The sequence below is a fragment of the Siphateles boraxobius genome, unplaced genomic scaffold (genome assembly GCF_051911475.1).
Source record: "Siphateles boraxobius isolate OS27281-9 unplaced genomic scaffold, OSU_SipBor_1 63, whole genome shotgun sequence".
Lineage (NCBI taxonomy): Eukaryota > Metazoa > Chordata > Actinopteri > Cypriniformes > Leuciscidae > Siphateles > Siphateles boraxobius.
In genome coordinates this window covers 1717848-1729986 of record NW_027509190.1, presented here as the reverse complement: position 1 = coordinate 1729986, position 12139 = coordinate 1717848, and the positions used below count along the sequence as shown (strand labels likewise).

The 12139-nt window shown below is 38.3% G+C and overlaps 1 long non-coding RNA gene and 2 other non-coding genes across 3 annotated transcripts in view; 1 reads left to right on the top strand and 2 right to left on the bottom strand.

Moving 5' to 3' along the window:
- The window catches only part of LOC143719415 (uncharacterized), a 694388-nt gene that overhangs the window by 87591 nt on the left and 594658 nt on the right, over positions 1-12139 (bottom strand). The gene's annotated exons all lie outside the window — the stretch shown is intronic.
- trnar-ucu (transfer RNA arginine (anticodon UCU)) lies at positions 2328-2416 on the bottom strand. The gene is given in 2 exon segments: positions 2328-2363; positions 2380-2416. It is a non-coding gene; the product is annotated as a tRNA-Arg (tRNA).
- Positions 3270-3343, top strand: trnam-cau (transfer RNA methionine (anticodon CAU)). Its single transcript has one exon. It is a non-coding gene; the product is annotated as a tRNA-Met (tRNA).

The window sequence follows — 12139 nt, the reverse complement described above, 5'->3', positions numbered from 1 at the left end:
TTCAGTTCCCTCAATTCCTTGAGATCTTCTTGCAACACATACCTTTACTGAATCTACAGGCTTATCAGTCAGGATAAGTTTCATCTGACTGTTGGTCTTCTGAGTCACATTTGGTTGAGGCCTTGTTATGGCCCACCTTAGTGTGCATTTGTTTGTTCTGTTCTTTTAATTTATCAATACACCTAGTTTTTTCTTGTGCAATGGATAAGCTATATTCTCTATGGCAACAGATTATGCCTTTCATGTTTTTCTTTCTGATACATGCACCTAACACCTTCTTGCATTCTTCAATAGACCAAACTTTGTCTGGATCAATACCAAATTTCTTTGTCAAATCCAATCTAACTGACTCAGTCATTATGGAATCCATTTTCTCTCCTAACAATGACTTGAACTCACTGTCTGTCCATAAAGGGCTAGCTAGTCAATTTTTCTCAGTTGATGGAACTAGCCTAGCATTTCTTCTATCCATTTTGTGGATTTCTTTTGTTACCACACAATCAAAAAATAAACTTCTCTGATCAACAGAGGGTATACTTAACACAGATCAAATCTTGTTAAACTTCCTTGTTACCAACACATCACAAACTATTAGCATGTTACGCTAATCTTCCCTAAAAGAAAAATGCAAAGGATCTTTCACCTTCTTAACTTTTAGAGGATAACACAAACAAAAACACTAAATCTTCTCTGATCAAAAGAGGCTACACTCGATAACACAGTTAACCTTCCTTACCCAGAGCAAAGGGTAACACAGAAAATATTAGCACGTTACGCTAATCTTCTCTAAAAGGAAATGCAAAGGATCTTTCACCTTCCTAACTTTAAGAGGATAAACACATCCCTGTTTGAACAGAGGTTCACCAATATTGACACGTAATGTTAACCTTCCCTAACTTTAGAGGATACCTTCTCTAGCAATGTAGAGGCTATACTTTCATCTTTAAAATAAACTTTTAAAGGGTAACTTTGTTAGCCAGACACTGCAGCTGTCTGATAACTGTTCTCTGACGGCGCAGAGATTTGTACTGGTCTTCAGTGGTTCTTTGAATAGAGTGAAACTCACTAAATCGTTGTTTGTACGGAAAGGATTCCATCTGGAACTCAGCCAAAAAAAGTTTGTTCTTTGTTGAGCTTTGAAGTTTCAGGAGTCAGTTCTGGAACTCAGTCTTTGTTGAGTGGAGATTTCAGTTCTGGAACTCAGTCTTTGTTGAGTGGAGATTTCAGTTCTGGAACTCAGTCTTTGTTGAGTGGAGATTTCAGTTCTGGAACTCAGTCTTTGTTGAGTGGAGATTTCAGTTCTGTATTCAGGTAAGATTCTCTCTGGAATGCAGTCAGATCTTTGAGCTCGAATTCCAATCTGGATTCAGGTGAAGTTAATTCTATCCGGGTCACGGCACCATGTGTAGTGATCTTTTTCTTTGTAGAAAAGTTAGAAGCTCAGACCAGGAGAGGGTGGAAGTTTTCCAAGCAGAAGTTCTTTATTGCTTGTCGGTAGCTGCAGTCATTCCAACATCGTCTAAATTAAAGTAACTTTACATGGTATATTATAGGCATTTTAAGAGGAGGGACTTCTGGAGGTGGAGATAAATTCAAACAAAGCATGCAAATGTAGTACGAACACACCCTACTCTGAGGGCATTACCAATCCAATGGAATCAGCATAACTATTCAAATGCTGATAGTGGCCAGGAACTCTGGTTCCAAGAGCCGTCTCAGAGCCATTAAAGAAAGTCTCAGTGATCAGACTCATTTAACTTACAATGGAGAAAACAGGATTTGCCAGATTCTCTTGCTGGAAACTGTTTTACAGCTGATATCATTTACCATCCTAACCTGAAATGCTAACTTCAACAAACAGAACTTTCTCAGTTTATATATGATAGTATTAGAAGTTAGATTAAACCTTTTAATAAACTTGTATTCCTTCAAGGGACAAGGGAATATCTCAAGCCATTTATTTCTGGATCGAAACTCTCAGTACTCGTGTCTCAAATGTTTCGGGAACCTCTAGTTACGATACATCTAAATGCTGTTTCAGCTTGGAGAAATGGAAAGCGTGTTTTTTTTTTTTTCCTTTTTTTTCTAGGTAGGTGGCCAACAATAGGTTGTTGCAGATTTTGGCCTAGGCCAGTGGATTTCAACCTATTCTTATTTAAATAGGTGACTTAAGTTAATTAGTAGAGTACTCTGTGATCTGAGTTGGGTGTGTCCAATAAGGGAAATAAGCAGAACGTGAAGGGTATGCTTCTGAAGTAGTTTGTGGATTCAAGTTTTAAGCATATGCTTGTCCAACACAAAGACATCTGAGCAAAAGAGGGTATGCACGACTCTGGTGGGACTCGAACCCACAACCTTTGAATACCTCTATTCACAATCTAGAAGTCCAATGCGCTATCCATTGCGCCACAGAGCCACAAAAGACAAGCTTTAAGACGCTATTGCATGCACATCACTTCTTAGATTTCCACATTTTGTGCAGATGCACACTGTTCAGCATGCAAAGATTTACATATGTAAAAGATTAAGTGAGCGGTGCCCACATCCTGTGGCATAGGCACTGCTGGGATTCGAATCCATGATCTCCTGTTTACTAGACAGTTGTTACAATGTTTTGTTAAGGCTTAAATCATTCTTTCATTCTAATGGAATGTCTTTTTAATGCTAATGTAATGTAATGTTTTACATGACATTCCTTGAATTTTGTGTCATGACACTCCACCCCATGCCCCCAAACCCATGACATTTCATTCCAAGAAATTTCCAAGAATCCTTGCCATGAAATTCTACTACATCTTCTTCCGGTAAACATCACAACATGTTATTTCGTGAAATTCAGTTGAATCCGATTCAATCAACATGTCCATTTTTTCTGAAATGTCATGACTTGAAATTCCAAGTGCCATAGAATCCCATACATTGCACTAAAGTGTTACTTTAAAGGTCATGTACTGCAGGTCAGTGTTATTTTAATGTTTGGTTAATTCTAAATGAACTGAATTGCAGTGCTTTGTCAACATTACTGCATTTCTGGATAAACTTGCCAGAGGGTTAAAGACTCTAGCTTGAGCCCGCAGCCAAAGGTTAGGTTTGTCAGAAGTGGGATTAGAATCCACGCCTCAAGGGGAGACTGCGACCTGAACGCAGCGCCTTAGACCGCTCAGGCATCCTGACATGACAGCCAGTGGTGAGCAGCATTTTTGCACCTACACGGAATGGCAGATGATCTAGAATCTAGGGCTTCACCGCTCACCCGTGTCTCAGCACGTGCCTCGTTGGCGCAGTTAGGCAGCGCGTCAGTCTCATAATCTGAAGGTCGTGAGTTCGAGCCTCACACGGGGCAGAATGGTGCTTTTTGATACACGGGACCGTGTAAATAAATGAGCTGCTTTCTGTATTCCCTTTTATGCCTTTGTCCATTTCTTCATATGCACTGTAATTGAAATCCAGTGTTTTTTTAAGACTAATGTTGAACAAATGCAGTAATTGTATTACTCTCATATTCATGTCATATGTGTTGGTGTTGTTACAATGTTTTGTTAAGGCTGATATCATTCTTTCATTCTAATGGCATGTCTTGTTAATGCTAATGTAATGTTTTACATGACTTTCCTTGAATCTTGTGTCATGACACTCCACCCCATGCCCCCAAACCCATGACATTTCATTCCAAGAAATTTCCAAGAATCCTTGCCATGAAATTCTACTGCATCTTCTTCCGATAAACATCACAACATGTTATTTCGTGAAATTCAGTTGAATCCGATTCAATCAACATGTCCATTTTTTCTGAAATGTCATGACTTGAAATTCCAAGTGCCATAGAATCCCATACATTGCACTAAAGTGTTACTATAAAGGTCATGTACTGCAGGTCAGTGTTACTTTAATGTTTGGTTAATTCTAGCATGAACTGAATTGCAGTGCTTTGTCAACATTACTGCATTTCTTGATAAACTTGCCAGAGGGTTAAATACTCTAGCTTGAGCCCGCAGCCAAAGGTTAGGTTTGTCAGAAGTGGGATTCGAACCAACGCCTCCAGGGGAGACTGCGACCTGAACGCCAGCTGCCGAAGGATATCCGTCAAAATGGGGATAATGTTGAACAATGTTGAACGCCACAGCCAATCACGTCGACGCGCTATAACATTTGCAGCCAATTAGAGAGCGCCATTCTCGACATTATAACATCTGCAGCCAATCAGAGAGCGCCATTCTTGACTTTTTCCTTATCATTTTCGACATTTGACCAATCAGAGTACAAGGAAATGTCGATGGCACGTTTACGCTTAGCACCGCTAGGAGGAGGAGTCAGGAAGCTAGCCAAGTGTCAATCAAGTTGCCGAACTGAGCCGAAGGTGTACGAAGTAATGACATATCCTGAGGGGCGTGTCAGAGGTCAAAAAGTTCAGACGTCGAGCATCACTGTCACGGAGGTCAGGCAGCATCATTTTAACGGAGGACTGCGAAACTTATTTTTCGGTAACTTTAACTGTATTTTCGGACAATGTAATTTTATATTTGTATATAATTGTATACTATATTATAATTGTAAATATCGTGTGTGCTTTTTTTAAAGAAATAATTTGTATTATAGTAGTTTTGTTCAAAATGATATAACCTAACCATTAGCCCCCCAACAAAAAAATGTCTGGCAAAAAATCCCATAAAGCCATGTCAGATACTGACTGGATTGCAAGGCTAAAAAAGTTTGCAAGCACAGGAGTTTGGCCATCAAATGAGGGTAACAGGCCAGCTCCTCGACAGAAAAAGTGGCATGACGTGTACCAAAGGGTGAGTGTGCTTTTGTCACCTTTGCATGATGTAATAATTGTAATCCTAATCATTTAATTCTATGTCATCATTATTTATAGATATGTATGTAGATAATGTTGCAGGTATTTGAGATTTATGTTTATTTATGTAAAAAAAAACGTTTTTTTGCACTGGGAGATTCAGAGATTTGAGGCAGTGGGGGTGGGGATGTTGAGTGAATGGATGTTTTTTTGAAGGTGTGAAATGTTCCTCTCTTGTTCTTTTAAAGGAGGATACAAACTTTACTCACTCTTTATCTCTAATTTTACAGTTTGTATCTCCCCTTCAAAGAACATGAATAAAAATAAATGACAGACTACAATAAATTAATGTGGCATTCATACTGATAAGTTAGAAATGCATGTATTCTATGTTTTATGTGTGATAATGTTTACAGATTGAAAGATGTCCGATGCAGTCTCGCGGCCAGACAACCTTGCTCGGAGCGGTCCCAAAGTGCATATGTGGTTTTCACACTCAAAAGGTAACAATGTAAAGATGTAACTTGTATTTTTTTTATATATGTATAATTTACTGAACAAATTCTTCTCGTTCAACAATTATTGTAGCCTATGTATTTTTGTGGTTGTCTTAAGCAGGCCACAGCCTCTATTGGACAAGCACCAAGGGTTGTTGAACAACAGTCTGCCGCTACTGGACCAGCACAGGAGGTCATGGCGCAGAGTCAGCGTCAGCTCCCACCCCAGCCTACTTCTAAAATTATACCAAGTTTGTCAAAGGTAATAACATTTTTTTTATATATATATAATTGCAGTTTTAATATACGTTTAGTATAAAGGTTTAAGTTCAGTGGAAATGGCTGGTATGTTTTTACACCTACCTGCCAGCTGTGACACCTTGTACAGGGGCGGCTGTAGTCTGCTTATTGGTCAGTTTCACTGTCTCAGGTTGGTTTAGATCAAGTAAAATGGTGAAAGAACAATGTAACCTATGTGATCTCTCTTTCTTCTCTGGGCTCTGCTCTTGCATTCTCCTCTTCCTCTCTAATTGGGCTTTGCCATTATGGGTTAAAGGACACTCACGTCCTTCATGGCATCTCTCTTGATTTTTCCAACTCTCTTGATTTTTTATGCACAATTAATTATACACGTATTATTAATTAAGTCATCATGAATCTGCTTTGTTGCCATTTCAAGTGTAACCTTCATTACTGTTAATAAACGCTTTCTCTTACAAACTACCCAGATAGCAAAAAATATCGGCACGGCTTCTTTTTGCCGCCGGCCCCAAAACTGTCGGCTATAGGTGCGCCCCGCTGGCGGAGATGAAACGTTTGCCGCCGAATACGTCACTCCCATTTCTTGCGAGATGCCGCCGGCGAACAGCCGCCGGACCGCCGACTTCATTCTCTCTGGCGGTTGCCGCCGTCTAAATGAACCGCGGCCGGCTGGCGGCAAGCCGCTTTGAAATCGACCAGCCATGTCATTGGCATGAGTGGAACTGACAGCATTTTAACTTTCACATTTAAAGCGATTATAATTATTATGTGAATTATATCAAATTTTGTTGTTGTTGTTGCTCCAAAGTCATTAGGGTTTATAACAGATTTGACTCAGTCTGATTCCATGATAAGGTTTAGGAAAATACATTTAAATTACGTTGAAACTCTGAAGCGATTCAGTGATATGCCTATGTAAAATATATAGAATTATTTTAGTCACTTAAGGTGACAATTCTTTACATTTCTTTGATTTATGCACAATTGAGATGCACAAATAGTCCAAAAAGAATTCCTTTTGTAAAACTTACTTGGCAATAAATATCTTTCTGATTAGGTTTTAAAATAAATATTTCATTCATGGTATGAACAATTTAGCAGAATAAATGGATGAAGTTAGACTTTTCACCAATGCCTGAAATCAGTGAACAGTGAAAGACATCTGCAACTTGGCCAAAAGCTTGGGTATGCTTTAGATTTTTTTTATTAATTTGCAACCATGGTAATATTTATAATAAACATGAAAATCCCTGTTTTGACCTGAAAGATAAAGTGAAATATTTAGAAATATTTTGTCTCTCTGTCACCCCAGGAAATTTCGTTTATGTCTTTCATTTTTTTACAAGCTCGATTTTTTTATTTATTTGACCTTTTACAGGTATAAGGGATTAATTTGCAATTGCGAGTTTTGCAATCTGTACAAATGTTTAAGAAAGTATTAAAGCACAAACAGAGAAGTACCTCCACCGGCCGAGAGGGGCAGTACCTAAAAAACAGAAGCAGATTTACCAACACAACAGTGGCCACTCGTCACACGATTTCAGTATTTGGAGAGGATATCCTATCTAGTCATTGACTACGATCTTTAAAGTAAGTACATTTTTCCTTTTTGTGTAACGCAATATTATGTTCATTTTTTACATTTTTAGTTCATCTTTTTCAAATATGTTCTTGCCTTACTAGTCAAGCTAGTAAGTTAGCCTTGTTTACAAAGTTTCCGTCATGTTTCTGACATCACATAGCTAACGTTAGTTAGGCTAACGTTACTTAGTTTCTTCCTGGCGTTAGTTTTTTCTTTTCTTCTTTTAACTATATTTACGTATGTTTATGCCAGTGTGAGTACTAGAGTATGTGGTTTAAGATAGTATTGGTCAGTCGAATAATTAACTAACTTACGTAACCAAATCCTGAAGGACAATTCTCCCGCCCACGTGGGAATGGTAACGTTAGCAAAATCTTTACGACAAGAAAGACTGATCAGTATAACTTGTGTTGTTTTCTAACTAAACATAATGATGTTTTGTTTGATTCGACAACCATGCTGCTAGTCTAGTTTAACTTACAGTGTTAGCTAACACATGCTGCTTCGCCTTTTTTACTCACTGAATTCAAGCATGTTCGACATGTTGAAATGTATCTAGCTACAGTAAATCGCCAATGCTTTACATCTAGAAAGAATGCTTTACATCTAGAAAGATTAACTTTTGGTGTTTATATATATATGTGTGTGTGTATATATATATATATATATATATGTATATGTATGTATATGTATGTATATATATATGTATATGTATGTGTATATATATATATATATATATATATATATATATATATATATATATATATAATGTGTATATATGTGTTTATATGTATATATGTGTGTGTATATGTATATGATTGTGTTTGTCTGAACATGGTTTTCTGTTGATCCACTTGTGAAAATGACTCGTTTTTTTGAAGGGGTGAGCATTTTAATGTTATTGATTTTGCCTGGAAATTAATCAAAAAGTATACTTTATGCAAAATGTTCTTCTATTTTAGATGGTTCACATTGTTCAGTTTATCAACGAGGAGGATCTGCCATTTGCAGTGGTTCCGCAAGAGTTGCTCAGCGAGAGCATGTGCCATTGGCCCCCATTTAACCTCAGCAAAAAGACGAAGGCAACAAATTAGCCATCCTCTGCACACCTCCACACAGCACCTGGGAGAAACATCATTTTAAGTTCATGAAGGGAGCAGGTAAATGGGTCTGACTTGTGTATTTGATTTTCCTGTATTTCATCTGTGTAATTTATTTTCTGTTTATTGTGGATAACTGACTCTTTCATTCATTATTCCCTACTCTAGAATCTTGGAAGTCTCAAGAAAAAAAAAAACTCTAGAAAGATGCATCGATTCCAGAAAACCAGAAAAATGCTGAACTGGTATGTAAAATCTATTGCTGTGATGCTGGATTTGTGATCCTGCCACTAAACTATACCATTTGTTAGATTTTCAAATTTCTGTTTCCTCTTTCTCGCAACCAGGTTTCTCCCCAGTAATCCAGACTCCACTTCACAGAGCCAAGAGTTTGAGTACAAGTAAGTGATGTTATTTGTGAAGTTTTTTTGTCTTGGAAACTATTGCTTCTATTTGATGTCGGCATGAACCGGAAGTTACAAACGACTTTTCTCCAGTGTTGTGACGTATTTAAAAGTGAAACGGTATATTGAACGGAGGGCAGGGTTTTACTCTAGCGCTCCTCTTCTCCATCTCTGCTCATAGCACGGTTTGAGGGGAGTTGCCACGCCCTCGCACCATAGCACATGACCGGAAGAGAAGAGAAGTCGTTTCGAGGGGGGAGGGAAGGGTAACGTATTTGATTAAAGATTATAAGGCTACATGAATTTTAAAAGAATAATGAAGTGCACAGATAAATCATTTATAATAAACACTACAATATTACATATAAAAATACGAATTGTAAAATCTTACTTCAAGAGCAGGTGAAACAAGTTCAACAAACAATGTTGAAGACGTTTGCTTGCACTGAGCAATTAGGCACAACTTGCAAACAGCACCTGTGGTTGTCGGTTTAATTCCCACTGGGGCTACCTGTACATGTAGTAGACCTAGATATAAAGTAAAATTTAAGATTGTATACTGCATATATTACAGTCTGAATCCTTAGCCTTTCACATTTTTTATTTATTTATGAGAAGCTTCAGAGAAATGTAATTTATAACACTTTTTTGGATTTTCAGCTTGGTGTAGGGGATAAAGCATGTTTTAGAGACATGTTCCTGAAGACCATTGTTCAAAGTAAGTTGGATATTTTTTTTAGATTTAAGTAGATGTGTATGTCCTATTGTCCTCATGCAATTCAAATTAAATGACAGATCTGTATTTTCTATATTAGCCATCCGGAAGGACCCGGCAACCCAGGATGCACTGATGAGGCGGTCCAGGTTAACGTTACGCGTTACCTGAAAGGAGCATCTGACCGTGAAGGCAGAAAAAGGCGCCGCACAGTTGAGAGGGACCCACAGCCGACCACTTAAAACTAGACTGACTACTGACACCCCAGAATCACTGACAACTGGAATCCTTTCTATATCTTGCAGTCAGTAGAATCAAGACCCCTAAAGAAGTCAGAAGTGTCAGACTACACTCACTCACTGTGGAAATTACTTTCTTTTTTTCTTTTTCAAATAAAGCTTGTAAATCCTTGTGCCACAGGTCAGCATTGCCGTTATAACGGCCTATTCTACTCCAGAGCTTTACTATAAATTACTACCACTTATCATATTGTTAGAAATGGCTTGTAAATGTAGTTATACTTTTATTTATTTGGTATCTTGCACATTATTTGGTATCAAATATCCTCTTTACTTGTCATAATGTTTACTGGTAATTTTTTACCCTAGAGCTGTCCTTTTTATATGAACACTTATTGTAAGTGTTGTAATTTGCTTGTAAGGCTGTTTAACCAAAATTGAATTGGAAACCTGCATGTTAGTATATTGATTTATTTATTTTTCTGTTATGTTTCAGTGATCTGAAATATCTTGTTTAAATGACAGTTACTGTACTTTGAAATGTGGAATAAAAATGCCAATTGTAAATTTGTCTGGTTTGAGCAATCATTATTCTTGCTAAACTGCATGCTATAAATAAATAAAAATATATATAGCCAGAATAAGCGGCGGCAGAGCGCTCGAAAATAGCGTTTGCCTCCGGCGGGCCGCGGAAGGACGGCCTTCAATATAAAGGCGGCGGAACGGCGGTTGGCCCGCGGGCCGGCCGCTTAACGAAGGCGGTATGAAGGCGGCTGCCGCTTTTAAAAAGCGGCTGCCGCCGGCGGTGCGCCGTCCAACGTGTTTGCGATGTCGCCATTCTGACGCTTCTACTGCCGCCGGAGAACCGACGGTGGTCCGCCGACTCATTGCTATCTGGGTATGTGCAAACTATTTTTGATTTTAAGTCATTTTTAAAAGGTACTTGTTAAATTACTATATACTCACATTCTAGCAATACCTTCCCAAACATTTTTCTATTCTAACTGTGCTTATTTCAATCTGTATAAGTAGTAGAGTGTGGTAATACACAGACAAAAAAATAAGTTAAAGAAAGAAAGCAGGTCCTTTAGTTATATAATGAATGATAGGATCAATAGTAGGGATGAGCGAGTACAGCATTATCTGTATCTGTATCTGTATCTGTTAACCATATGAATTATCTGTATCTGTACTCGGACTGGGCGGGGCCTAACCCGGAAGTGGGCGGGATTTAACCCGGAAGTGGGTCAGGTTGTCTTGAAATGGGCGGGGCTTTAACCGGTATGGTATTTTAAGCATGCAATTGATATGGGTTGTTGAGAAATTGTTATTTATTGCTGATTAGAAAACTATTTACTCATTATTCTGTATCACTGATCATGAGAGGGGGGGGGGGGGTGTTTGTGTTTTTGTGAGTGTAGCAGCTTAATTTGTAATATTATTTATAACACAACTACCTTTATTTTATTTATAAAATACAGCAAGAAAGTGTCACTCAGTGCGTGAAGTAAAAAAAAACTGGTTAGAGCCAGCAGACGGTTTAAAAAAAAAACTCAGATGACCGGCAGAGAGAGAGAGAGAGAGTGTGTGTGTGTGTTGCTAGCTAATTCATTTGTAATATAGTTTTATACCACTACTTCCTTTATTTTTTTAATGAAATCCAGCAAAAAGTGTCAGACACTCAGTGCATGAAGTAAAACAAACGGTTAAAAAAAAAAAAAAAACTCCGACTGGCAGAGACGCAACGCGAGTCGCATTCTACCAAGCACCACGTCTGAACAAACCCCACGTTTACCAGAACTCTACTGGTTAATAAGTAAGTGTACTACAAACCGAAGTAAAAAACAAACCTGAAGCTGAAGAAACCCTAAACGTTAACGGAAAAAAGACCCGCGAACCTGAGTGACTGAGGGAGAGACAGAGGGAGAGAGTGTTCTGTGTGTGAGTGAGCAGAGCGGGACACAGCAGCACAATAAATCAAATCTGTATGCGTGTAGGGGAGGGGCGTTGTGACTAGTCTATCACAGAACGCAGACACAGTCAGCTACCCAATGAGGATTTTTATTCAATCCGAGCACAGATATTGACTCGTATTACTCGTATTATACTCGTACTCGGCAAAAGTGCTTTATCCGTACCGGATACTCGTTTCAGCCGAGTATCCGGCTCAACTCTAATCAATAGATATTTTCTCATTTTACATTTTATTATATTTTTGGCCAATGTGCTGTTACAATTCAATTTGTCTTTTCATTGAAATTGTTTTGCCCTTTTTTAGTTTACCAAGCCAAGATTTGGTGGGTCCCACATTGCTGCTGCAAAGCCAAATCTGAGTGTGGCTAGGAGACCATCTCAGGCTGTTGACCAACCCAGCGCAGCAGTGTCCAGTGCCCCTACACCAAGCACCACTGTCTCTGTAAGTACTGGCATAATCCACATTGCATTCTAAGACACATTCCACATCTGTGCACTTTTTAGAAATATATTTTGTATGCAGGAAATCTTATCATAATGAATTAAGAGCAATACTATACAGTTTTCACACA